The sequence below is a fragment of the Blennius ocellaris genome, assembly GCF_963422515.1.
Source record: "Blennius ocellaris genome assembly, chromosome: 14".
NCBI lineage: Eukaryota > Metazoa > Chordata > Actinopteri > Blenniiformes > Blenniidae > Blennius > Blennius ocellaris.
The window spans coordinates 26,982,840-27,010,823 of NC_137663.1; the positions used below are offsets into that span (position 1 = coordinate 26,982,840).

Genomic DNA, 27,984 nt, shown 5'->3' on the forward strand with positions numbered 1-27,984 from the left:
CGCCTCCAATCTAACGGCCCCGCGCTTTTATAGCCACCCCCCCCCCCCCCCCCCCCCCCCCCCCCGGCCTTGAATAACCCAGCCATCTGTGACACTGCAGACACTCGCCTGAAACGTAGAAGCAGCCGTAGGATCTGCAACAAAAAAAACATGCAAATCTGGGTTTTGGCACAGCAGCGAGACTCCGAGTGTGTGGCGTTCACACCGGAGGAGGTGACGGCCGGCGCCGTGTCACCGTGGAACCGAACGCTCGTCAATGAAATGGAAAATAGTGTTTGATTAGATTTACTGGCCAACAAGGTGGCAGTTGACACTAATGCATGTCCGTCATTAGCATAAACCTTTAGGTTCCCCGAAGTGTCGCCGGTATAAAAGTTTGAAAAGCACGACGGCAGTGACTTTTGACGACTGTCAATACGAACACGTGTGGCGGCTTTAAAGGTCGTTGGAGGTTCAGCTTCTACATTGTTTTGATAAAAGCAGGAGGAGGTTTGGTTCTTGGCTGGCAGGATTCCACCTGGTCAATCGTTCCCTGTTTTACTGAATTAAAATCAATTAGTTTTATGATCTCAGTGAAGAAGAGTTATTGTGCTGTGTTGGACTCTGGAGTCACGAGGTGATGAATGTTGGTGGAACATTGGACTTCCTGTTTGTTTTTCACATCAAAGATATGGTTGTACGGGTGGACTGTCCCGGTTGATGGATGGATGGATGGATGGATGGATGGATGGATGGATGGATGGATGGATGGATGGATGGATGGATGGATGGATGACTATGGTTGTCAGCAGCTGGTTTGTTGAGAGCAAATGTTGCAAATTCAACAAATTCAAATTTCAATTGTTGAAATTCAGTGGCACCAAATAACCTTCACCTGCATGTCTGTTGCACTGTGGGAAGAAATCTACGCTCACACAGGCAGAACATGAAAACTCGCTGTGCGGCCGTCTTTGTGAATGACGGATTAGTAACTGATCTCCTGGCAAGTCTTGAGCTGGGATTAATCTTAGTTCCTGCTATCCTAACTTAGGTTAAACTGGTATTGCAGATAAACCAATGAATGTAACTGTGGGTTTTTCATTCGGTTCTTCTATTTGGGTGCTCAGGTTGATCTTTGTAGAGCTTCTGGAAGCAGATTCTCCAAGAGGAATATGAACGAGCTCATTTCTGTTTTTGATCATCAGTGTTTACATGTGGGCCAGATGTGGAGACTAAGACCGATGTTTGGTTTCTATCTGACACGTTTGGCCTTCACTGTAGATTTTATTGGTGTCTATTGGAATATACATGCCTAAAATGATCAAACAAATTTAAGCTAACAAGATTCAACATAAAGGTTGTGAAGCTTAAATTCCATAAATGTGGTCGTGAACTAAAAATCACATGAATGTGTGTGTGGTTCCTATGTTTCACTGAGATGTTAAACAGAAGTAAAGCAGTAACTTGTTCTGGTGTTTAGCTCTATGCAGATGATGTGACTCCGTCACAATAATCCCTCTGATGGACGAAACTCAAAGGTTTTTATTTTTATGATCAACAGGCTGAACACATCAGGTAGCTTCTACAACATGAAAATCGATCGGCTTGATTGATGAACGGGTTGATTGATTGATCCCTCAGTGGTCAACATGAACTGAGTGCTGCTAGTCCCAGTTAAAGCGGCTGGACAGATTCTCTACCAGGACAAATCATTTCACTCTTAACAAGAACAGAATTATTGCTTCATAAAGTTCACAAGTTGTTGTTGTTGTTGTTTTTTTTTTCCTTTTCTTTTTATTCTTTTCCTCTTGTTGGAAAGTTCTGCTCATCCACATCATTAGCACTTCTCTGAGTCTGTTGTCTTACTCGCGACTCATCTGCTCAGGCTGCCGGCTTAAATATGCATGAGTCTTCACAGAGCCGGTTAAAGCAGACAGCTGCCAGACAACAAGTCTGTAATTTACATGGAGCTGCTTTGTGTTTCATTCGTCGGAACCCTGGCAGTTTCTACTTGCTGTCTTTCATCGCCGAGACGATCAAGAACACATATTAACCAATGAGTTGCTGATCTCTGTCACTCCCGATCACGTCTCATTAGTAAATCTGAGTATTTATACACAGTTTAGTTCATCAAACCTCCCGTCAGTTTCTTTCACACATCAGTGTGTGTCAGTGACAAATAATTGTAGGCAGAATGAACCAATTACCGTGTTTTAAAAGCATGTGGCAGGTCTTTGTTTTCATCCCGAGTGGTGTAAATGTCACATCAAATCACATCCAATCCAGATGAACAAAAACCTGATGTGGGATTCTAAAGAGGTTCGTGGAGGATTGGAGGGTTTTAATTTGCTCCTTTTCTCAAAACCGTATCGATTGACTGCAAAATCAAGTGTGTGCAGAAGGTGGGAGGTTGTAAATGGAAGAATTGATCCTCGGGTGTTACTTTTGTATTTTGGAAAAGTTACATTTCTATTGGTTTAAATTTCAAAAGATGCTCATAGATGTTGTGTTTGGTAGAGAAAAATGGTTTTCAGGTGAAAGTTGAACCATGGTTTCAATATGCTTCCTTTTTTTTTCGTGCGTATTTTGATAAGATGAAGTCAGAAAAGTCGCCCAACAGAAAGGGAGAGAAAACACAATGACATTTGTACTTGTGGGAACTGGAACAAAGTCCGTCAGCCCAGTTCTCCTTGTTTTTATATAACTCTCGGGTCCGATTGGTGCAAACTGATTAGATCGTGATTGATTCCAGCTCTTCATCTTTATCTGTGAGGCTCAATCTCACAGGCTTCATCACTGCCAAGATCCACTAACAGATGAAGATAAGATAACAACGTACAAATTGTGAATCTGTCATTTCATATAGATGAACTGTCAGATATTAATAGATAATATTCCCATTAATACAAGAGCCACCATGTTCCTTTTTAATCTGGGTCCTGAAGGACTCTCAAACTGATGACATTCATGAAAAATTAAAATTTAATTTCCAATTTAAAATGGAAATTGTTTGATCTTCTGCCATTTAGTCCAAGAAAGATTTAATTTGAAATGGACTGTTGCTCCAACCTGGGCACCAGCTGCACCATCAGGAATCACAATCAACAGGTTGACGTCATTAGCTTCAGTCACTCTTTGCTTCCTGATTTGACAACATTTTTACAGTGAAGTCAAATGTTGGTTCTTCAAAATAAAAGAAGAAGAAACAAACTAGCAACACTGTGCTGTTACTACCAGCTCAGCCTTGTATTCTACAGGCTGTGTTATTGTGATTTGAAGTATAGAAACGGCTTTTCTTTGTAGAGTTTGCATGTCCCTGTGTGGGTTTTCTCCCGCGTGCATGTGAGGTAATTGGCGACTCTTTTCTTTTGGAAGGCAGTCTGAACTTTTCTAATGATGACGAGGTAAAGAAAATCCTGCGTGCTGCAGTGCGACTGTCCCTTGATAAGCGGAATGTTCCAGTGACGTTTGTCAAGAAGAACAACTTTCGGACAATTCCCGCAACTTTTAAAGGCGTAATGAAAGACGAAGTAGTGAGTTTCTGACTGCCACCGGCCCAAAGGACTCACCGGTGGATCAGCTGATACCTCCACCTCTTCTGCTTCCAGACTGCAGGTGAATCCACCACGGACTCACCTGCAGTCAGTGGTTCTTCACATAGTTTGAGGAATTTTCATACTCGCATTTTGTGTTTCCTGCCGCGTTGTTCCTCCGTCCTGCGGCTTCCATCACAACTACAAGCACACGGTCCAACATGCAAATGGGAGGATGATAAAACTGTGTTACGTTTAGGACATACAGAAGCTACTTTCTGTACTGAGCGCGCACACACACACACACACACACACACACACAAAGCTAGCATGAGTTACCTTGAGGACGTCACAATTAAACTCAGCAAATGTAAAATTGGCTCATGTCTTCCAATTCTTTCTAATTTACAATCACATTCTTCAACCCAAAGCCGTGTCAAAAAAACAAAAACAACCCCCCCCCCATAAAAACAGAACCAACAGAAAATTGGTTGAGACAGAATGGATTTGCGGGTGAATATTAAATATTGGCTGATACAAATGAGGGATGTGTTTTTCTGCCCTCTCGTGTTTGGGATTAAATCCCCTTCAGATGTTTGGTTTTCCTGGGTTGTTTTCTCGGTGGAGTGTTTTGTTGCAGGAGCAACAGCGACGCTTTCATCTGCAGGGATGCGGGAGTGGCCTTTTTTTTTTTTTTAACCAATGACTTTGTGCAGACGCCGTCACTGATCCCGCCAAGAATTCTTGTTGTTTCGAGGCGTTGTGGGAAGGAGCAGGTGGAGGAGAAACAACCCCACGTAATAACTCTCCTGCACTGCCGCCTTGTGCTTTTGCTCACGGGAGGAAGGCAGACGGGAAGCAGCCACGGCAGGGGTGAGGCAGGCCGGGTGTCTGTGATATTAATGCAGACAGGCCTGCTGTTTATTCTGCTGGAGGGGCGGTGAGGCAGTGAAATAGTAGACCTGTGTTGTTCCCACCAGCGGCCACTGCAGTACCGTGGTACCATGGATTCAGATTCACTTGATTAGCTATTTGCGGTATGGAGACCATACTGGAAATAAATGTGCAAGGAGCTCAAAGTGCAGTGTCAACGTTTAAAATACATTTCACTATATACAAAAAAAATAACAATCAGTCAATCAATGTCACATAAAATTCCATACTGAGCAATAAAAAGTCAAGATTCCTGTAAATGGACGATGAAATGCAGTGGTTGGTTGAGCGCTCGTCTCGCCATAGGAAAGTTACAGGTTTTAAATCTCTTCTCCACGTGCCGAAGTGTCCTTGGGCAAGACGCGGAACAAATTGCTCCTAATGGATTGACGGTGCCTCGCATGGCTGCAGCCTCCACTGGCGTATGAACGGGTGAATTTGATTAACAAAGTGAAACGCTTTTGGGACCGCTCACGCACTTTGAAGGGCTCTTTCTACATGAAATCCATTTAACGTGCAGAATAATTGGCACCACTTGCAAAACTTTGCGGGAGTTCTGTGTCGATCCGTAGGGAGCAGATCTATTTCACACCCTGGAGGTAAGGGGTGAACGAATGTGCTGCACGGTACCAGTAGTTGTGGCGAAGGCAGGTCGCAGGAATCCGCAGGGGATGTTAGTGGAGCCTTTCGGTCCCTGGGGTCGCTCGCCTCTCCAACGCCTCAGAAATGGAGATTGGTGTTGAACCTGTACACAGAGAAGGGCCCTGGAGGCTAACATCAATCAGACCAGTGACCTTGTCAGCTGATACCCTCCGGAATAAAGGGCATCTGCTGCCATGGTGACTGCACACAGGGAGTGGACGGACTGCAGGGAGGCCACACGACAGGAGAGAATAATATCTTGGGAGCGCGTTGTAATGCACAGTGTTTGTCTGGCAAGGACTGGAAGAGGCAGTGACGGCGCCCAAGGACTCCGGATCAACATCAAGTGGTAGTTAGACTGTGATCCCAACTTTAAGACCTTCTCCCGTGTTCGTCGGATCAACAAACAGCCCGGCCGCTTACTTCCTGTTGACTTTGCACAGAATACTTCGGCGTCTTCTGCGGCCGGGAAACAAAAGGCGGTCACGTCGTACACGGTTGATGTTGCGATAGCGAACACAGGCTGACTGACGGCGGCCCGTTCCGCCTCTCGACACGATCACATGACTCCTCCATGCGCTGCGGTTTCGGGCGTTGCTTCCATGCAGGAGCTCGTCATCAATCTCTGCCTGACCCCGCACTGAGAACCTTTGTTATGACGACACCGACACGATGGGTCGGGAGGTCATTGGGATAAAAAGGCAAAGGGAATCCGTGTTATGGCAGGTGACAGTTGTTAACAGCGTGGCCTTGCAGGGAGGAGGTGACAAGTTCAAACCCGAAGGCCAGCGGCGCCTGTATGAAGAGAATAAATGTCGTTAATGTGTTTGCACACGAAATCTGATGGCAGATGTCGACGGCGCTTCTGTCGGGTCGTTGAGGAGAGTTTATGGGTTAACAGAAGTACATAATCAGTAAAGCAGACATAAGAAACACGTATTGTTTTGCATGTGAAATCCGTCTATTGTATACACACGTCTACCGGTCGTGTCTTGAGTTTCAAGACTTCTCTGAAGGGTGTTTCACACTCAGGCTGGCTTGGCTTTCAAAATAGACTTGTAGGAGACAGGTGGAGAAGGAACGCACTGAAAAAGGCTCCTCCATACCTTTCTACGTCCGTTCAGAGTCGGCGTGGCGTCAAGATCGTCATCCACCCCTCCTGGTCACGGTCTGATCCGTCCCCTCTTCGATCGCACGTTATGGAACGTTAAGGATGTGATCCCTCACTGCAGTATGGATACAATCCTGTGTGCTCCTATGGGAACTATGGAGGAGCCTCAAGGGGTTCGATGTTATACCAAAGAGCAGCAAGCGTCTCGTATTGAAGGTGTTTGTAGAACCTGTTCGTCCACCCTGGTCCTTTTGGTCCATCAAACATCACGTTCATGTTCCTTTGCTCTCTTACTGTTGCTGCAATCACTGGAGAACTCCAGATGTTTTGAAAAATCAACCTATATGAAAGTGATTTGTCCTCGTGAGGATTTTAAATCAAATAGTCGTCGCTGTAGTTTAAGTCAGATGTTGATGTCCCCTTCCAGAGACCAGCAGCACCCGTCTGGATTTACCCGACACACAATAGTTTTTCTGTTTGCTGTGTTTTGTTGCCTGAGCTGAGGCGTATCGGGCGAAGTCCCGCCGCTCTGATCCGATCCCATTGGCTTTGTGTCTCAGACTCATATCTCGGACTAACGCTTCCCAGGCGGAGAACAGAGCAGGCCACCGGAGGCTGAACGCTTCCCCTGTGGTTCTGGATTCGTCGCCACTTTGGATTGTGTCTCGTGTGTCTGGTTTGTATCGGAGAACACAGCAGACGGATTCCTGTTGACTCGTCTCTTCAGTAAACTTCCATTAGCAGCCAGGTATTTGCTGAAAAGGGCCCACTCTGCGTTGGACCTCACCACGCTCTCCACGCTGGAGAGCTATTGTGCAGTCATTTAGTTCAGGATGTTTGTTCTGAGCAGGGATGGGTATTCAACCTGTGAAAGACGCAGAGCCACTTGTCTCCATTTTGACTCCGACTCGCCAGGAAAAACCTCCGCCGTCGACAAAATGATCACGTTAGGAGAACAACAACCTGCAATGATATGTACTGTTGTTAAAAATATCCAAACAATGATTCTCTGGGTAAAATTGAGAGTTTTCTTTTGTAAGACACTGCATGGGATGAAATAGCTCTGGAGATGATTTATTAATATGCTGCTGTGCTGGATGGTGTTAGGGTCGTTTAAAAGAAGAGCGATGTTCAAGGTTATGGCGGCCCGCCTCACCGTGGAGAGCTCTGTGCTGCTCTCAGCAGGAAGTGGGCCAAAGTGCTGATACAGCAAAGAAGCAGGGTGAAGAAACTAAACTATTATTATTATTATTATTATTATTATTATTATTAGTATTATTAGTAGTAGTAGTAGTAGTAGTAGTAGTAGTAGTAGTAGTAGTAGTAGTAGTATTAGTATTAGTATTATTATTATTATTATTAGTAGTAGTAGTAGTAGTATTAGTATTATTATTATTATTATTAGTAGTAGTAGTAGTAGTATTAGTATTATTATTATTATTAGTAGTAGTAGTAGTAGTAGTAGTATTAGTATTAGTATTATTAGTAGTAGTAGTAGTAGTAGTAGTAGTAGTAGTAGTAGTATTGTATTATTATTATTATTATTATTATTATTATTATCATTATTATTAATATTGTTATTATTATAGTTATAATTATTATTATTATTATTATTAATATTGTTATTATTATTATTGTTATTAGTAGTAGTAGTAGCAGTATTATTACTATTATTATTATTATTATTATTATTATTATTATTATTATTATTATATTTAATTTATTTATTTATTCAACATTGGTACATTTTGTTTCCAATTAAATCTTGACCCCACTTCCTTGAAGAAGGAAGGTGACGCTGAAACTCCTCGCGCTGCAGTACACACATGCTGTGTCCGCTGTTTGTTTGTTTAGTTTCATCGGGTCAGTCTCTTTTTAGTCACAGAGTGAGAGATGAAGGCGTCTGTGTCCTCTCGCTGCTGAACCGGGTTGTGATGATTAATCCTGGTACCTTCCAAGGTTTTTAAGCCCATTCATGGTATTTATTCTGCATTCCTGAAGTCACAGTGAGCACTTGTTGAAGTGAACCTCCCAGCACAGTGAGTTTCAATAGATATTGTAGTTTCAGCTCTTGGTCAGGACATATTTCACTCCCTTATAAAATTGCATTTTCTACCTTTTTAAATTGGAACTTGTTGACTTATTGTTGACTCTTTCCAATCAAACCTCCACGCCGTGTTGACGGCTGCGCTCACACACCAGTTGGAGAAAACTTTGTGTTTTTTGTGGGGTTTTTTTTCTTCTCAAGGACACTTCAATGCTGCAGTTTTAAATTCAGTTTCCGTTTTCGCCCGTGGCAAACACACACCGACTGCCTGCAAGCCCAGAACAAAACAGAGCAGAAAAACTGACATGTTTACCGTCTCATCTCATATTTCCTATTGTCAGTCAAACTCCATGTTGCTGGGCTCTCCACTCGCGCCGCACGCTTTGTCTCCAGGAGGGATTTTCACTTTAGTTTAAACATTTTTTTTTTCCCAATTACAAGATGTGGTTGTTAATGGAATTCATTAGTAAATACAAACACCTACCAGCTTTTTAATTGAAATCCTGGCATGGAGTTATGCTTTTTTTTTTTTTCCCAAAAAAAGTTTTTATTAATTTTTATAACATAACACACAACAAAACACACACACACACAAAAAAAAAACACATCACACTGCCCGTTTAGAAAGAATTAACAAAGGTAAAGTAACCATCACACTATTACTCATGCTCAAAGGTCTTTGACATACAACATGAAAGGCCCCCAGACACTCTCAAAAACATTTTGTCTGCCCTTCAACACATAGGTGATCTTCTCCAATGGGAGTGTTGACAACATCTGCTGCCTCCACTGTTCCACAGAAGGTCCATGACTCTTTTTCCAAAATAGTGATATACATCTCTTAGCATTCAACAGGCTTATATTTATAAACATTTTTTCACTCCTTGTATATGTACATTCCTCTGGGTATAAACCAAATATGAATAGCTTTCGGTCCAATATAAATTTCCTAGAAATAATTTTTTCAATGACACCTCTTATTTGTTCCCAAAACATTATAATCTTCCTACAATACCACATACAATGAGCCAGTGTTCCCCTACAGTCAGTGCATTTTGGACATAGATCAGGAATGTTACCATTATATCTATGAAGATCTACCGGTGTTACATAGACTCGCATTAACCATTTAAACTGTATTAATCTGAGGCGTACGTTAATAGATGTGGTATGTGCCAAGTTACATGTAGCCCTCCACTCCTCCACAGTTAAATCCAATGACAAATCCTCGTTCCAAGCTTTGAGTCTGCCATATGAATCTTCAGGATCTATTCCCATCATAAAATTATATATCTGTGATATTATGCCTTTCTTTTGACTATCCTTTGTCATAATTTCCTCTAAGTCTGAGTGTGTAGGTTTCGTTAGTATATTGTTCTGGGTTTTGTGTATGTAACTTCGCAATTGAAGATATTTAAAGAAATGTTTTTTATCTATATGAAATTTATCTTGTAACTCCTGAAAGCTCATTAATGTATCACAGTTAGGTAGGTAAACATCTCGAATCTGAGTTATGCTTTTTATTAGTCTGCTGTTACACCCTTGTTTTTTTTTTTGTTTTTTTCACGAGAGACTTTTTACCACCCTACGTTATCTTCTGTATAATTAAAGTAAATCCTGCAATAAAAGTAAAGTTGGAACAAAGTAATCAATAGCTTTTTTTCTCCCCTCTTATTTATTGTCATTTTCATTCTAATTTGCCCAGTGTCCATAATTTGTTCCGTTCAGATTCAGTTCAGATGAGAGACGTTCACATGAGACGGCAGCGAGAGCCAGATCAGCATGTGTCGAGTCAAAGGAAGGATCATTGCTAATCACATTATTCACACCATCGTGTTGTGTTGTTTGTTGTCATGGTAACGTTTGGATCACAGCACATGTTTCTTAACCGTTTCTCGCTGAAACACCGGGAACACCGCAGTGTTGACCTCCGCCGTCGGTGCCTCAGAAGAAAACAAACAACAGAAGTGTGGACAGTGTGATTATCAATAGATGTATGGTGGTGATTGATTCAGTGACCAATATTTACCTTCACCGACAGACACTGGGGGAAAGTTATGTTTATTTGTTTATTTATTTATTTGTAAAATTCTTTATTTATGTATGTATTTAGTCACTTACTATTTCTGAATAAATCCCCAATACTGCAAAAAAATAAAAACCCGTTTAGATTACAAAGCAGATGAGAGAGACAATTTATTGAGATTAAAGGAGGTAAAAGGAGATCAGCGTCGGTTGCCATGGAGACGCTCCCTGCTCTAGTTCTAAACTGCAACGCACAAAGAGAAAGATCAACATTGAAAAGATTAAATTGTGGCAGTATCTAGATATAGACAATATAAAGGGACTGTGATCGCACAGTTTCACTTCTTCACTGTTCTTCCCCAGTTTATATTTTTCATTTTGAGCCACTCCCCCCTCCCCCGACGGAAACTGATCTCAAACCCCCTCAGCTGCACATTACGATCTGAAGTCAAACTGACTTGTAAAAACAAGGTGAAGTGATTGTCCGGCTGAAAGACCCGATGAGTGACACCCGGAGCTGCAGGAGTTGCTTCACTCGTCTCATCACAGATTCTTCTTTATCTAACCTTTACTTCACACCGAGCCGCACCAGCAGGAAAACAGCAGGCGCACCCCGGCGACCTTGTGTTTACAACCGGGAAGCGACTCCTGCTGAAACCATGCCGACGGGCAACCGCGTCCGCGGAAGAAGAAGAAGGAGAAAAAACACACTATGCCATATTTACAGAGCTAATTGCGCCGCAGCGTTGCATTTAATGCGGAGGCTCTTAGCACATGGCGACGGTCATTATCCTCAACTGTACCCGGCTAATTTGATTTGAGCAAGTCTGGCTTTAATGCTGAGTGTCTGCTCCGAGCCGGGTCATTAACTCGCCGGACACAGATGTGATTTGCGCAGAAAAGTTATCAATATGCCTAATTTCGTGTCTCACGTCGAACACGGCAGAGCGTCAATCGACTCCACGGCCTCCGCTCCTGAACGAACGACGCGCCGTCTCTCCGACGTGACCGAGTGGAGCTGATGGGGGTTTTTATGAACGATAAACGACAGGCGCGGAGATGGAGTGACATCGTTTATCAGAATTACAATCCAAAGTTATTGACAGATTACATAATGAGCTCTTGGGTGTGACGGCTCTATTTGTGGCCGCGCGGCGGTTTCGGGGGGGTACACGTACGGCGCCGTCTCCTCCTCCCACGTTAGCTGGGAAAAAAAAACCTCCGTCTTCGCTGCCAATCTTGATCCCGATACTTCGGTCAATATCAATCAGCGCAGACAGGTGAAATTAGTTCCTCGGCAATTTGGGCCGGTGCGCGGGCCGGCGTTATTACCTGGCTGTCGTTGGAAGCGTTTGTTTACTTCGCACTGTTGCGTCTCGCGACCGAAGTGAAGGGAGTGTTCGGAGGAGCCGCTCTGCAGGCGGCTAATTCTACAGGTCTCGCTTTACTTCAGGCCTGTCAGCAAATCAACTCTCTGATTTTAGAAGAGATGCGGCTGAGAATCACACAAAACAACTGTAGTTACCGTATTTTCCGCACTATAAGGCACCGGATTATAAGGCGCACCTCCATTGATTGACATAATTTACAACTTTGTTCATATATAAGGCGCACCGGATTATTAGGCGCATGGAATAGACCAGTGGTCATAACCTTTATAGCTCAAAGCCATTAGGTTACATTTTCCACTGATTCTCACACCCAGAGAGCTGCACGCGCTTTATTTTGATAGTCCTACCTGCGGCCTATGCCAGGAGTACACTACACACTAAACCTTCTTCACTGCTGGTTGACAACTTACAACTACCGGTAATAAACTAAACTACATGAACTAAGCAACAAAAACACAATTATTACCGACACCACAAACCAAATAGAACCCCCAATAATTGCATTTAAAACACCACAAACAGAAACTCCCATAATTCATTGCAGCTGTCGGCTGCACTGAGGAGCTCAGGATGCAAGGCATGATGGGAATTCATGTTTTGTGTTGTTGGAGGTTATTGTGGGTCGTTGTTGGGCTTGGTGTTGTGTTGATTGTGTTTATGTGTTTTTGTTCCCCAGTTTAGGGAGTCATTATTTCATCTAGTTTATTTTGGTTTGTTAGAATGTTGGTGTGCAACCATGAGTGATGAAGGTGTTGTGTGGAGTGTCGTCCGCTCTGAAGATCCGGTTGCCAAGTTAGAGTTGTCAAAATAAAAGCTTCTGGTTGTTTAGCTGTCAAATAGCAGTCTCCAGGAGAGAAATTCTTCCATATATAAGGCGCACTGGCAGCTTTTGAGAGCATTTGAGGTATTTAGGTGCCTTATAGTGCAGAAAATATGGTATTTTGTTGTCTATTTTATTGTAACATACCTCTTTCTTTTCTGGGCCTCCAATGAAATCTGGCTTCAGTTAGAGATGTTGTGTGTTTCTAATGCACATTTCAACATGAATCTGCTGACGAAGCGTTTTCTGCACATAAATCTCTGTTAACTCCTCTCCATTATAGAGATCCACTCATAGCTGCAGGATCTTCAACAACTTGGAAATCCATGGCAAGAAATCCATCAAGTCAAGCCTGCAGGTTTTCAGCACCAAAGTGTGAATTAAAAAATCCTCTTTAAGAAATAACTAAACTATTGATGTGCTCCCCTCAAAATTAATCGTTTTTCTCCGTCAGTGCGTTGGCCTTCCCTCCAGTCCCTGACCAGTCAAAACACCCGGCATGGAAAAAATTGTTCGGGCTAATTTAAATTATGTACGACAATTACTTTTGTGACCTCCAGGCACACGTCAGGCTTTGGATGGTGATGGCGGAGTGAATGTCCCTGTCAGTTTGTCGGCTCACAACATGCTTTATTGTGAAATTCATCTCAATTAAAAGGTGACGGATAATTATTTCAGCATGTTTTATTGGTTTCTATCTACTTACGTTGGTCAGATGCAATCTGTGCTCAGTGTTAGAAACGGACCGTTCAGTGGTGTGCGGCTCACAATCACTCGGGATAAACAGCCGAAACTCTTTAATCAGTGAGTCAAATCACTCAGTTGACTTCCTTGTAAATGTCGAAACTAAAAGTTTTTCATGTTAAACCTTCGTCTTTACCGACCGGCCTGCTGTAGCGCTCTGCCAGGTTTGACTCCCAGCCGCCGTCACTTTGACTTTGTCCTCAGTTTTCTGCTGCTGCTTTTCTCTCCTGGGATCATTTTTGTTTGGTGAGCGAATTTTAAGGGAACCGCTGCAGAGCGAGTGCAGCTCGTAATCCGGTGATTAGGAGATGCTCAAGTCTGAATGTCAAGCTGTGACACTCTTTCAAGAATGAATCACATCTTGAATATTTCCTTTTTCTTCATTCTCCAAAACCAATCTCAATACCTGCTGATCTCTGATTCCGATGCGATGCACTACTGACTTCTATCAACCGGTGAGCGCACGTGGGATGCAGCTTTACCTGACCTGTGATATAGACATCATGAAGAAAAATAAACGACGCTGAAATAAATCAACAGCAGACTGACGGGTTTAAATGCAGGGTGGAGTTTAAAGTGCCGAAATCCGCCGGGGATTAAAGCATCAGCTCAAACACCATCCTAAAGTCATTAGCCGCATGCTAATCATTAGCTGATCTCAGCATCTGTGGACTCGTTCATTTAAGCCTGAGTCAGCTGCACATCAGCTTCCTCATTCACCAACACATCTTCCACTTGAAGAACGTTGACTCATTCCATTTGGAGAGAAATGATGAGAAACTCAAGCAAAAGGTTTTCTGCAGTGTTTGGAAATGACCTTTGACCACAAGGTCACATGTGATTTATCTCGTGTTTAAAGGGGCCACGTGAAGCCAAATTCCCTTTCTAATGGGTTTTTTTATGGCTTCAGAAGTGAGGAAAGTGTAGAAAGTGTCTCCTCTCTCTCTCTGGCTTGTTCCAGGATTTAACAAGTGTCTTGCTCCAAGCAGCCAATCAGAAATCAAACCCTATATAGTGTCATCGGGGGTTCAGCCAATCACAATCAAGGTAGGCTCCTCCCCCTTTCACTCCTCTCACAATTAGGCAGCTCTGCTCTGGCACATGGCGCCACGATAGGAAGTACTTCCTCTTCCCAGAGTGTGGGGGCGGAGCCAGTCCAGCTCACACAGACACAGCAGATTCTGAAATGCTGTTGTTTTACCTTTTTGTTTTCAATCCTCTTGTTTCACGTTCAAAAGTTCTGGTGTCGCACCATGAATCTCCTTGTGTCTCAGTTTGTTATAAATAAACACGCCTTGCGTGGCTTTTCATGTGTTTGTGCTTGTTTACCAAGTCCTGCTTGTTGAGTCTTTGGCCTGCACGTGTTCGCCCATCGCTGCTTCCACACTCTTCTATTCAAGCTAATGGCTCGTCTCCAGCTCTGCACAAGCATGATAATGAGCCATTCATTTAAATTAGCTTTTGTTTTAGAAGACTGATGAGTGCAGGGAAGCAGCCCAGAGACCCAGGCTTCATGAAATGTGTTATACCAGATCCATTTTGTTCTCAGAGCGACGTTTTCCATTCGCAGATCCTCGGGTCTGCAGAGGCATGAACTTAACACAACCCCAGAGTCTTTCTTGAACTCTGGTGTGCCCTCTAACCCAGACCTCAGGCCGGGAACCGCGGGTCTGAACAAATAGCTCTACAGTAAATACACATAAAGTTGGGAAAAACATGTTTTCACAACAAATTCTGAATTAAATTTTCACCGGGTGCACAGATCCTTTTGCATTTTTGCACATCAGTGGGAGTTGTGGCTGCTCCTGACTCACACCGTCCTCTCTGCAGAAGCACCGGATCCCACAGTGGAGGAGAAGTGCCGATTCGACCGGCGCTGTCTCCAGTGAGAACACGTCGGGTACATCGCAGATCCAATAATCTCCCGGACAGCCGTCTGCCGTGACTCACGCACTTCACACACCAGCCAAGCTGGGTGGTGTGAGCACGCTCTGTACACTGCAGCCGGCCCGGCGCTGGTCTGGGCTCCATGGTTCACTACCGGAGTGATGTTAACGCTTCGTGGGCAGGAAGCGTCAAGAGCCTCACACAAGAGCTCAGGCTTGGGCTGTAGAAATACTGCGTTTCAACCCAGTTACGGTAGTTTGTCTGTCGATCTGCACGTCCCTCCTTCCCTTTCTCAGAAAACCTTCATTTGCTCTTGAGAGACAAACTGGTGGAATTCATCTCAATGCTGTCGAGACAGTGGCCGTTTCCTAATAGTCCAGGGTTAAGGAAAGGTGTTAGGAGACTTCCTCAAGGAGCTAGGAAAGGCGATCACGTTGCTGTGACAGTCAGACCACACTTCCACCGGGGGGCGTAGTAATGACGGATGGAGGTGAAGGTCAGTGGCGTCTGTTGTGGTGAAGAACGTCTAAACGTGATCAAATGTAGTCTAAAAGGAGATTCTCTCTCTTTCCCCTGCGGCTCCAACCACTGATATATTATCAAATATCAAGGTTTGAATGTAAATCAAAGGAAAAGAGGAACTAAAGGTAAACGGCTGCCAGGTGACTGAAGAACCAATCAAACACAAAAACGTGACTTTACTGTGTCGGTTCTACAACATCCAGAACATTCCTAATTGGGATCGGGTTCTAAATGATTTCAAGTTGTTCCAGGCAGAAAATGTATTTGGTAACTTACATGATCTGCTCCCTTCAGCCATCCGGAGTTTCCCTGAACGCTCCGATGAGCCGGCCCTTTAAATGTTTTCACTGCAAGGAATTGTGGGGCAAAGGAAGCAGCAGTGTTTCCTAGGCTAAAGGAAGCATCAGTGTTTCCTAGGCTAAAGGAAGCATCAGTGTTTCCTAGGCTAAAGGAAGCTCAGTATTTCCTCGGCTAAAGGAAGCATCAGTGTTTCCTAGGATAAAGGAAGGATCAGTGTTTCCTAGGATAAAGGAAGCATCAGTATTTCCACGGCTAAAGTAAGCATCAGTGTTTCCTCGGCTAAAGGAAGCATCAGTGTTTCCTAGGCTAAAGGAAGCTCAGTATTTCCTCGGCTAAAGGAAGCATCAGTGTTTCCTGGGATAATTGAAGCATCAGTGTTTCCTAGGCTAAAGGAAGCATCAGTGTTTCCTAGGATAAAGGAAGGATCAGTGTTTCCTCGGCTAAAGGAAGCATCAGTATTTCCTCGGCTAAAGGAAGCATCAGTGTTTCCTAGGATAAAGGAAGCAGCAGTATTTCCTCGGCTAAAGGAAGCATCAGTATTTCCTCGGCTAAAGGAAGCATCAGTGTTTCCTAGGATAAAGGAAGCATCAGTGTTTCCTAGGCTAAAGGAAGCATCAGTGTTTCCTAGGATAAAGGAAGCAGCAGTATTTCCTCGGCTAAAGGAAGCATCAGTATTTCCTCGGCTAAAGGAAGCATCAGTGTTTCCTAGGATAAAGGAAGCATCAGTGTTTCCTAGGATAAAGGAAGCATCAGTGTTTCCTAGGATAAAGGAAGCATCAGTATTTCCTCGGCTAAAGGAAGCATCAGTATTTCCTCGGCTAAAGGAAGCATCAGTGTTTCCTAGGATAAAGGAAGCAGCAGTATTTCCTCGGCTAAAGGAAGCATCAGTATTTCCTCGGCTAAAGGAAGCATCAGTGTTTCCTAGGATAAAGGAAGCATCAGTGTTTCCTAGGATAAAGGAAGCATCAGTGTTTCCTAGGATAAAGGAAGCAGCAGTATTTCCTCGGCTAAAGGAAGCATCAGTGTTTCCTAGGATAAAGGAAGCATCAGTGTTTCCTAGGATAAAGGAAGCATCAGTGTTTCCTAGGATAAAGGAAGCATCAGTATTTCCTCGGCTAAAGGAAGCATCAGTGTTTCCTAGGATAAAGGAAGCATCAGTGTTTCCTAGGATAAAGGAAGCATCAGTGTTTCCTAGGATAAAGGAAGCATCAGTGTTTCCTAGGATAAAGGAAGCATCAGTGTTTCCTAGGATAAAGGAAGCATCAGTGTTTCCTCGGCTAAAGGAAGCATCAGTGTTTCCTAGGATAAAGGAAGCATCAGTGTTTCCTAGGATAAAGGAAGGATCAGTGTTTCCTCGGCTAAAGGAAGCATCAGTGTTTCCTAGGATAAAGGAAGCAGCAGTATTTCCTCGGCTAAAGGAAGCATCAGTATTTCCTCGGCTAAAGGAAGCATCAGTGTTTCCTAGGATAAAGGAAGCAGCAGTATTTCCTCGGCTAAAGGAAGCATCAGTATTTCCTAGGATAAAGGAAGCATCAGTGTTTCCTAGGATAAAGGAAGGATCAGTGTTTCCTCGGCTAAAGGAAGCATCAGTATTTCCTCGGCTAAAGGAAGCATCAGTGTTTGCTCGGCTAAAGGAAGCATCAGTGTTTCCTAGGATAAAGGAAGCAGCAGTATTTCCTCGGCTAAAGGAAGCATCAGTGTTTCCTCGGCTAAAGGAAGCATCAGTGTTTCCTCGGCTAAAGGAAGCATCAGTGTTGAAGCATTGAGCCTCCTTTCATTAGCTGAGTGAGAATTCCAATGAATGCTTCCACAGCTCCAAATGGAACTAAAGCAAAGGATGAGAAACAATATAAATCTGCAGGTTCGCTAGATTGAAGAGCATCAACACTAATGTGTGCATCAATCTATTTGTCCCGTGTGAGAATTCCTCACAGCCTATCCATGACCCGGCTGCCTGGAACATTACAGTCACGTCACCAGACGCTCTTCAGCGCTTCCTGCTGATGAAAACAAATCTAAAGTGTCACGCCTCATCCTGCTCGCAGCATTATCTGATAACAGGCAGCGAGAGGAAGTCAAAACTTTGCTTCATTTAAATGCGCATACAATAAATTCACTAAACTATAGCATGAATCTCCCAAAGCACACCCAGTTACTGTGTCTGTCTGTCGAGATGAAGCTACGTCTGTCCAAAAACCTGCCTGTGTGTGTGTGTGTGTGTGTGTAGTGAAGTTTGTTTCCATGGAGTTCCGGAGTTATTCGCCGGTTCTGAAAAGGCAGGAAAGAGCAGAAGGACTCGTTGCCGTGGAGAAGCTGCTTGGAGTGACACCGGTGAGGTTGTGCACCAGCCGGAGGACGAAGACCAAAATAATCCCCAAAATGATGCGTATTCAGTGAATAAAATATGTCTTCCTCAAAAAAACGCAACAAATTGAAGAGTTTATCAAATAGATTTCTTACATTCGAACTAAAAGTTGCATTTACATGCTGGATTTATACCAGTTACAACGAGAAAGTCTTCCCCCCCCCAACATCACATCTAAGCAACGGGTTATTTTCTTTTGTAGTTTACATTCGGTACATTTTAAGGTAAATGATTAACCTTCAGTGACCCTATTAACCCTTTGTGGGACAAGCCAGTGTGTGTAGCCACCGTTAGCCATTAAAAACGGTTGTTGTCATGACAGAAAGCTTTTGGACCTCTTTAGTAAGATAATTCAGCTATTACATGGAAAAAAAAAAATATTGCACGCAAACATTCATTTCTAATGTTTAAAATCAATTATCTTATACATCAAATGTCTGAAAAGCTGAAATGTTGTATTTGTTCAATGAAAACCCTCTAAAGGGTTCATAAATGATTCATGACATGAAATATTGCAAGCTTATTTAAAAAAAGAAAAAAAAATTAAGAAGGAAATTATGAATATTCCTACGGAGCCCCTCTGGTGACATTGGTGAAAAAAATATTATTGCTTAATAACGCGTGGCCACGCGTTATTAAGGCGTGGGAACGAGATAAATAAGTCGTGGCCACGCGTTATTAAACTGCCGTCAAGTGAGCCGGCACTCAATTTTAACTGCGCTTTTATTAACGCCTTTACGGTAAAACACAGGTCAGCGTACGGCCGCAATGCTGACAGAAAGACAGATGGTCTGATTTCAAAATGCAATAAAACGGAATCCTTCATAGGTTTACACCCAATTTCAGTTCAGCGCAATACTAGGCATACTCCTTTGTTACTACAAGAAATATGAAAGAATATTACTGTATACATTTGGAGAAAAGTACTCTTAAACTTGGATGTGTTGATCGAAAATGATGGTCTCATCTATTTTCAAATTGCAATAAAATGGAATCCTTAATAGGTTTATGCCTGATTCCACTTCAGGCAGTACTAGACATACTCCTTTACTACTACAAGCAGCATCAAAGAATATCACTGTAGGAATTTGGAGAAAAGTACTTTTGACTTGACGGCAGTTTAATAACGCGTGGCCACGACTTATCTATCTCGTTCCCACGCGTGGCCACGCGTTATTTAGCAATCATATTTTTTTCACCAATGTCACCAGAGGGGCTCCGGAATATTCTGATTGACATCTAAATACAATAAAACAATCCCAGAAAATGGTAAATAAACTGTTGTGGCTGTGCTAATGCTAACGTCCAGTCACAGGAAGGAAACGTCGGCAGTGATGGAAGCGTTGAGGTGTGTCTTCTAGCGTCTTCTAGCGTCTTCCAGCGTCTCCTAGCGTCTTCTAGCGTCTTCCAGCGTCTTCTAGCGTCTTCTAGCGTCTTCTAGCGTCTTCCAGCGTCTTCTAGCGTCTTCTAGCGTCTTCTAGCGTCTTCCAGCGTCTTCTAGCGTCTTCTAGCGTCTTCTAGCGTCTTCCAGCGTCTTCCAGCGTCTTCTAGCGTCTTCTAGCGTCTTCCAGCGTCTTCTAGCGTCTTCTAGCGTCTTCTAGCGTCTTCCAGCGTCTTCTAGCGTCTTCTAGCGTCTTCTAGCATCTTCCAGCGTCTTCCAGCGTCTTCTAGCGTCTTCTAGCGTCTTCTAGCGTCTTCCAGCATCTTCTAGCGTCTTCCAGCGTCTTCCAGCGTCTTCTAGCGTCTTCCAGCGTCTTCCAGCGTCTTCTAGCGTCTTGCTTCCACACAATCTACAACAACTGGGGTTTAGTATTTGGTCCGAGGACACTCACAGACTATATTTATACATGTAGAGAATCATCAGATTGACTCGTCTTCGGCTGTTGCTAAATATGTAAATCACATAAACGCCCCTTTTAAACATGAGCAATGTTGAACAAGTTTGCTCTGCATCATGGGTTCATCATGAACTCATTAGTTGCAGTTTGGAAAAGAAAGAACAAAAGAAACCAGGTTTCCCGCAGGACTCAAGGTGAAAAACTTTGTGAAAGGGCCTTTCGCTGTTGGTAAACGAGCTGCAGCGTCGTATCCTCACAAGACCTGCAAGTTAGATTTATTATCATCTCGTAAGCACTATCTAAAAGCACTCTCAGTTCCAGGATGCAGAGTGAAAACAAAAGCAGGATTTATCACAATGGGTACATCTTACAGGTAATTAAACGGGAGAGAGGCTAATGTGTAGCTGCTGAGCCGAGCCTTTACTGTCCCCAGTGTGAACGACCATCTCAGCTTCCTGCGTTTCCCTGTTTTTCTTCATACTTCCTTTGTTCTTCACAGTTTTGAGCTCCTCGTCCGAGCTGCACTGTGGAGAGAGCGTCGTCAGTCAATAGCTCCTCCGGCGCTGTGACACCCTCAGTGACTTTATAGTGGCACATCTTTTGATTCATAGCTGGAAGTCCCTTCTTTTAAAGAAGATTCACGAGGCAGAAGCCACTCAAACCAAGACAGCTTTTGCTTTATCGTCAGAGGACGAGCTCCAGGAGGCGTCACCTGTCGCCTGATGACGTCACTAAACTACAGTCTGCTGGGTTCTCCGTCAAAGAACAACAGACTTCCGCTCTGTGAGCTTTTACTTGGTGAAGAAGAAATTCAGTGGTGAAAAGAAAACCACGCTAAATATTCAAAGCGGATTGATCGCACAGACAATGGCACATTAAATGGTCTTTTCAACGGATTCTCTCTCGTTAAACGGCTTCAAATGAGTCTAGATTATATTTGTGGCCACTTTTTGAAAGTGCTCTGTCTCTATTCGGGGGGAGTTAACGGCGGGTCACTGCTTTTCAGGTACAGATGATTCAAGACAAATCTGTTGTTCGTTGTTTGTTTTCTGAAGGCGTTGAATTTGCTTCCCTAATGCTTTTGACACCGCCACACACCAGATGCGACCGTCGACACTCGTCTGTACGTGACTCCAGTTTGCAGTTTAAACGCCGTGATGAAAATGGATCCAGAGGAAGCTGCTTGTTCTTCTGTTTTATTAGTTTGATATTCTAACACCGCATCCAGCTCTTTATCCGTACAAACAAACAAACTGTACGCCATCGTCGCTGAAGGAACAGGAAATGACTTGGGTCACTTTTGATGTGGTGGGTTTTTTTTATGTAGGGGGGAGCTTCATGCTTCTCACTACACTGCCCCCTACAGGCTTGTCATAGTAGCTGTGAAACAGGTTTTATGCGGGGAAATATCTGTTTTTGTCTCCTGGCTGCATGTAAACGGGACCTTGGATTTGCTGCTTCATCCATCATTTCCCAAAACTTCAACCCACGCACCAAAATACTTAGAATCAAATGAAACAGTGGATTTTGACTCCTGGTCGTGTCCACAGCCAAAGGCTCCACACAACGTTCCAGCAATGCAACGGAGACGTCCAGATGGAAATGGGAAATGGGAAAGGGTTCTAACAGGAGTCCTGGGTTCCCATTGGGCCGGAACGCCGGGCCGCCCTTTGTGTCCCTGAACCCCCCCCGCCTCCTGTCGGCGCCACCGGATCAGTCTGTGCTCAGCATCCGTCTGCCACATTTCACACCGTGACAACTGTGTGAGCTCCGTCTCCTCATCACTGCACCTTTGGATCTTTAGCCACATCGGAGAAAACACAACCCCCCCCCCCCCAGAATCTCTTCAGGTACTGCAGGCCTCCAGGGTCCAGAGGTGTGCAGGTATAAATCAATGATCCCTTGAACACTGCACAGTCTGTTCTCTCCGCCCCCCCTCTCCTGGCCAGGGACCCCCCCCCCCCCCGTCGTTTGAAATCAGAAAATCTTGCCTTCGCAACAAAACACCTCACCTGGATCTATAAGGGTGCATACAATATGTGCATGAATACAAATAGCTGACTGTATATGAGCCTTCAGCGCTTGACTGCTGAAATTAAATATCCTTTTTTCTCTTTTACATAAATTCTGTGTAAAATGACATGAGGAACCTTGGATCAAGTTGTTTTCTACACAAACCAGTGAAATGTACCGACTGTTGTCCGGTCGTGTCCAAGGTCTGTTAATGTACAACACGCTGGCTTCCATACCGTATGACTGTCTGTTCCATTTTGACGCCTTCACCTCTGTTAGCGGTTTGATGTAAACCTGCAACGATGAGGAGCGACGCCACCTGTATGAATCAGTGCAGATGGAGCAGTCTGTGTAACATACGGGGGTCCAGAATTACCTGTCCTGGTAAACACCTGCTGGAAGAGGAACCAATATTTTAATCCTCCCGAAATGCCACGGACACACGGTCCAGGAGTCAAAAGCAGAGGCGAGGACAAACACACTGTGTCCCGAGGCGAACACAAACCCAAATCCTCACTCCGTCTCAGTCCGACTCGGACATTTCTTCCTCCGGGTTCTTTGCTTCGGCACATAGTGACTGGAAGTGCAAAGGAAACACACTGGCAGCAGAACGTGAGCAGTACGACGGCTCGTTTCACCGTCGACGTTTCTTGAATCCTCTCGCGATCAGGAACGAAAGCATGGACGTCACTGGTTTCCAGAGGGTTTTTGGTCTTCAGAGGACAGACAGAGGAGGTCCAGCGATGGACGGCTGACAGAGCGGCTGCCTCATGTCTGGTTCCTCACACCATTAATCATCTCAGGGGTTGATGTTTTATCACTTCAGAGAGTTCGTTTCTTCAATTATGCAACTAATTGTGTTGTTTGGAAGACGTGTCATGGTCACTCCGTGACGTTTGTCTGAGCAGACGAGCCGGTCTCGTCCCTTTTTATAGATTTCTGTTGTCCTTCAGTTGTCGGATTACGTCAAAATGAGGGAAATGAAAACCAGACATTTTTTTTACATGCATGGCGACAAATAAAGCACAATGGAGTTACAATAACTCTCAACTGCCATGTTTGGTTTTTATGACACTATTTAGAAAAAATGTCACCATGAAATTGTTCCAAGAAAAAATACATTGAATATTAATCACACAATAATCGATAATCTCAATAATAGTGGAATTGCGTTGTATGTTTATGTCTTGACTTGTTAAACTTCCTTCACAAGGTGTAAGAGTCCAAGTGAAAACAGGTCAGGGAACTAATACCAATACTAATACTATTACTAATACTAATAATGATTGCTATCACAATACCAACATGCCCAGTAAACTTTATCATCAGTGACTGGACTGTGATAAATGTTTGTGTAAATGTATTGTGTATTCATGCTCTGAAGATTATTTTCATAAATCAGACGTTGTGTGATTGGCTAAAGCACGTTTGGGAGAGATGCTTTATTTTCTTCGATTCTGATATTATTTCATCCCAGAAGCACATAAAAGGACCAAAAAAAAACCCAAAACAAAACCAAAAAACCAACAGCGTTTACAAGATACGAGCCTGTTTTTTTTCCAAATTTGTGGTAAAACAATCTGAAAGCACGAATTCATTAAGACGATTTACTTGAAATGTCGGTTGATTTACTGTGAGTGGGGGGTTTCCCCCTCCAACGTTCGAGCCACGCTGCAGGTCAGCTGATCCAGCTGCTGCAGAGACGGAAGCACGAGCTTTCTCATCCACCTCACAGCAGGGGGTTCTCCATTCTTTCCTTCCTGATAAAAAAAAAACCTTAACCCTCTGGGCCCTGAAGCATTTTGTGCCGTTTTTCACTACAATTGATTTTTCCTTTATATCTCAGATATAAAATCCTTAAACCTTGCGCCTTTTTTGGTGTCATTTTGTTCAGGACAACCTCATAAATGCATTTCTGAAGTATTTTCATCACTTTGGCATACTGTATTAAAACAGTGGATCTAAAAACACCATAAAATTACAAATTCAGGTGGTAAAAACAGATTTATTGACTATAAAAGTCACAGACATGGTAAACGAATCATTTTGTTTACTTGTAAAGTAAGTCTAAACTACAATTAACTCAAATTGATCAAAACAGGACTGAACAAACAGTTCTATACAGATATTTACAGTGAAATAGAAGCACTGCCACAGGCGTTTTTGTAAAACTATTTATAAAAGGTCACACATTGTTCCTCATATCTCCGATCAACATCATTTAAAAACCAGCTTGTAGTTTCATATCTGCACTTTGGACACGGATTGAAGCACTGGACCAGACGACGCTGCGCTGTGACGCTACTGCCTTTTCAAACGGTCATGTGACGAGGACGCACCGGTGCGTCCACAGGCCCCAGAGGTGTTAATAATGACAAGGAACCGTGTCGAACATCTGAAGTCTAAAGGAAGGTCGTCTCCAGTTTCAGCCCACCTACTGCCGTTCAGTTGAATTGATTTATTTACTCAGGCCGAACATCGTCCACCTTTTCAGCACCGAGTTTCTCCAACGGCAGGATATGAAAGCAGAATACAATTACACTTCCAGCATCCCGCCCGTCTCTCCGGGGGTTTCAAGTGTGCGCAGGCATGCAGCGAGGTTGACCTCTGTTCGACCTTGATAATCACAAGCTGCTGCTCCGAGAAACGCTGGTTACAAATATCCTAAATATTGATCATGCATTATTTATTTATTTTTTTTTGATCCAATCGTGGTGTTTAAGTCTTCTGACTCTGGAACCTCACGAGCGTCTCCAAGGTTTCGAGCCGTGAAGCTTCAGCTTTTCTAATATTCTTCTCGTTGGCTGCGATGACGCTTCTGTCTGCAGTTCGTCCTCTTGTTCTCAGCCTTTGGCAGTATTACACTGTTTTCTCTGCCATTATGTTCCAACGTCTGATCGCCCTTGGAGAGATGTTGCTCTTTCTCCTCCTTCCAGTCGCACTACGCAGTTTTTTGTTTAAATTTGCATATGGTGGTGCCAGGAATAACTGTGGGAATGTAATATGTTGTGATTTCAAGAATACATTTGTCTTGTTGGTTGTAGTCGCGATTAAAGAAAATTATTTAGCTTGTGACCATGATCCTTAAGCGATTTTATATTGTGCATCTGTATGTCCAGGTTTATTATTAAAATCGACAACTGAAGCAGGTTTAATATGCTAAAGTCACCATTTTAATTCCCGCTGATCCACCGGCAGTCACTCAACTGATTAGTTGTAAAAAGCTTTTTGTCATTAGTACCGTATTTTCCACACTATATGGCACACCAGATTATAAGGCACATGGAATAGACCAGTGGTCATAACCTTTATAGCTCAAAGCCATTAGGTTACATTTTCCACTGATTCTCACACCCAGAGAGGTGCACACACTTTATTTTGATAGTCCTACCTGCAGCCTATGCCAGGAGGACACTACACACAAAACCTTCTTCACTGCTGGTTGACAACTTACAACTACCGCTAATAAACTAAACTACATGAACTAAGCAACAAAAACACAACACAACACAATTATTACCGACACCACAAACCAAATAGAACCCCCAATAATTGCATTTAAAACACCACAAACAGAAGCTCCCATAATTCATTGCAGCTATCGGCTGCACTGAGGAGCTCAGGATGCAAGGCATGATGGGAATTCATGTTTTGTGTTGTTGGAGGTTATTGTGGGTCGTTGTTGGGCTTGGTGTTGTGTTGATTGTGTTTATGTGTTTTTGTTCCCCAGTTTAGGGAGTCATTATTTCATCTAGTTTATTTTGGTTTGTTAGAATGTTGGTGTGCAACCATGAGTGATGAAGGTGTTGTGTGGAGTGTCGTCCGCTCTGAAGATCCGGTTGCCAAGTTAGAGTTGTCAAAATAAAAGCCTCTGGTTATTCAGCTGGCAAGTAGCAGACTCGAGAAGAGCAATTCTTCCACGGTGCTCGCCACAATATATAGGGCGCACCGGGTTATAAGGCGCACTGTCAACTTTTGAAAAACTTTGAGGTGTTTAGGTGCCTTATAGTGCGGAAAATACGGTACCTCTTACTTTCCTCTGATCCAGCTGTGGTCGGACGTGTTGAAGCCAACAAATTCCACATGACCAAAAGAGAAGAAGATGCTTCGTGAGTTTTCCTGCGGATCCCCTGAAGGACGAACTTGAAACCCAGCAGCCGAACATCTGAACCCAAAATGCAAACATGCGTTCAGCTGCCGAGCGTTTCTAAAAGTTGAACCTTGGGCAACATCATCAGACGAGCAGGATGAATCGAGTCTGTCAGCGAGGTATTTTTCATGTTGCTGTCAGACTGAAGCTCCGGGATTTATGATGCGGCTCCATTTGAAGCGTCCTCTAGATGTTCACTAAGGAAATATTACCGTATTAATGTGATTTTAGTGAACATGCACGTAATTTATCCGCTGAATGAATTGCAGCTCTCCAGATAAGAGATGTACTGCAGATACCAAAAGCCCCGTTTGTGTTAGCAGAATGCTGAACAGACAGAATTTAGGTTTACCGATTTGTACTAATATTTGTAACCCATAGCTGTCCTCTGTGACTCATCTTTCGTTTCCAATGACTATGTAATACCAATAAAAAAGGTGAATATCATCATCAGCCCCATCAAACCCATTGGGAGCTTGTTTATGTCCTAGATAACGTTTAAAGCCTCTTTCTTCGGGTTAAAAATCAACATCTGAAGCCAAAAGCAGTGAAAATGATGTGAAATAAGAAGTCGTTGCCGTGTTCCACACCGTCAGTCTTGTTTTTATCGTGCTGTGGTGCTCAGGCCGCCGCCGCCGCTGCGTCCTTTGGCTTCCTTGATGACGGTGAGCAGAGTCGGCAGTGAGGGCTGAGGCTCATTTGTACTCTTTACCAATATTGCACTTGGTGGAGCGAAATGTCACGGAAGCCAATCAGAGTGTCCAAGGTGACCCGTCGCTGATACACGCATACATTATCCACGCTCCGAGGACATGACGTTACATCTGCAATATGATCTGCTGCTTGTTTGCAGGTTTGTCCTCATTCTGATGAGCTACTTTAAAGGTTTTCAGCAATAAAAGTAGATTTAACTCTGCAACATGTTTACTACTTGTCAAGTAGTCGTGAGCCGCTATATAAGTTCTTTTTTGTTGTTGTTTTTGTTCACCTGAGGATTATCAGTGTCCACTTTTGAGCATTATTGTGAATAAACCAAGCAATGTGCCATATTTTCCACACTTTGACGCTGCATTGAGTTGTATGGATGATCGTCCCTCTTAGCTTAAGAAGCTAATTCTGTATGAAAACGTCCCACGGCCATGTGGGACACCTGACTGCTGCTGCATCGCAACAGAAAACTAAAATCGAGTCCAACAAAAGGGCTGCACAGCTGAGTTTAAATGAAAAAAATCATCAATATGCAAAACAAATTGGAAAAATTAAGAATTAATTGGATCCGACGTCCCTTGACTCACTGACGCTTCTTGCAGGGATTCAACGCTGAGACGTTCAAACACAGACACTAAGTAAAATACTGAATGAAATGCTGCATGTGGTGGGACATGAACGCTCGGCCAGCGCACTGTGACGCTTTTGACAGGAGGAATAATTAAATGTAATATTGAAATCACCCAAACGGACTGGATAATTCTCTTTAGTTTCCTCAAGTGCAATGATGTGGCTCTGTGTTTTTTTTCTCGGCCTTAAAGAGAAGCAGAAAGAAGAATGCACTGGTCCTCTCAGCTCATTGCACTGTGGTTTAATACGTTCTAGAGCTCATTATCGTGCGGGGCGAGGCTTCTCCCTTTCGTACAAAATGCAAGTAATGAGGCATTAGAAATATTCCACAACATTAGGATAACTG

General features: G+C 43.5%; 1 protein-coding gene across 1 annotated transcript in view; it reads left to right on the forward strand.

The window, feature by feature from the left end:
- opcml (opioid binding protein/cell adhesion molecule-like) overlaps positions 1-27,984 on the forward strand; it is a gene marked incomplete at its 5' end in the record, with an annotated part of 146,196 nt that overhangs the window by 19,194 nt on the left and 99,018 nt on the right. The gene's annotated exons all lie outside the window — the stretch shown is intronic.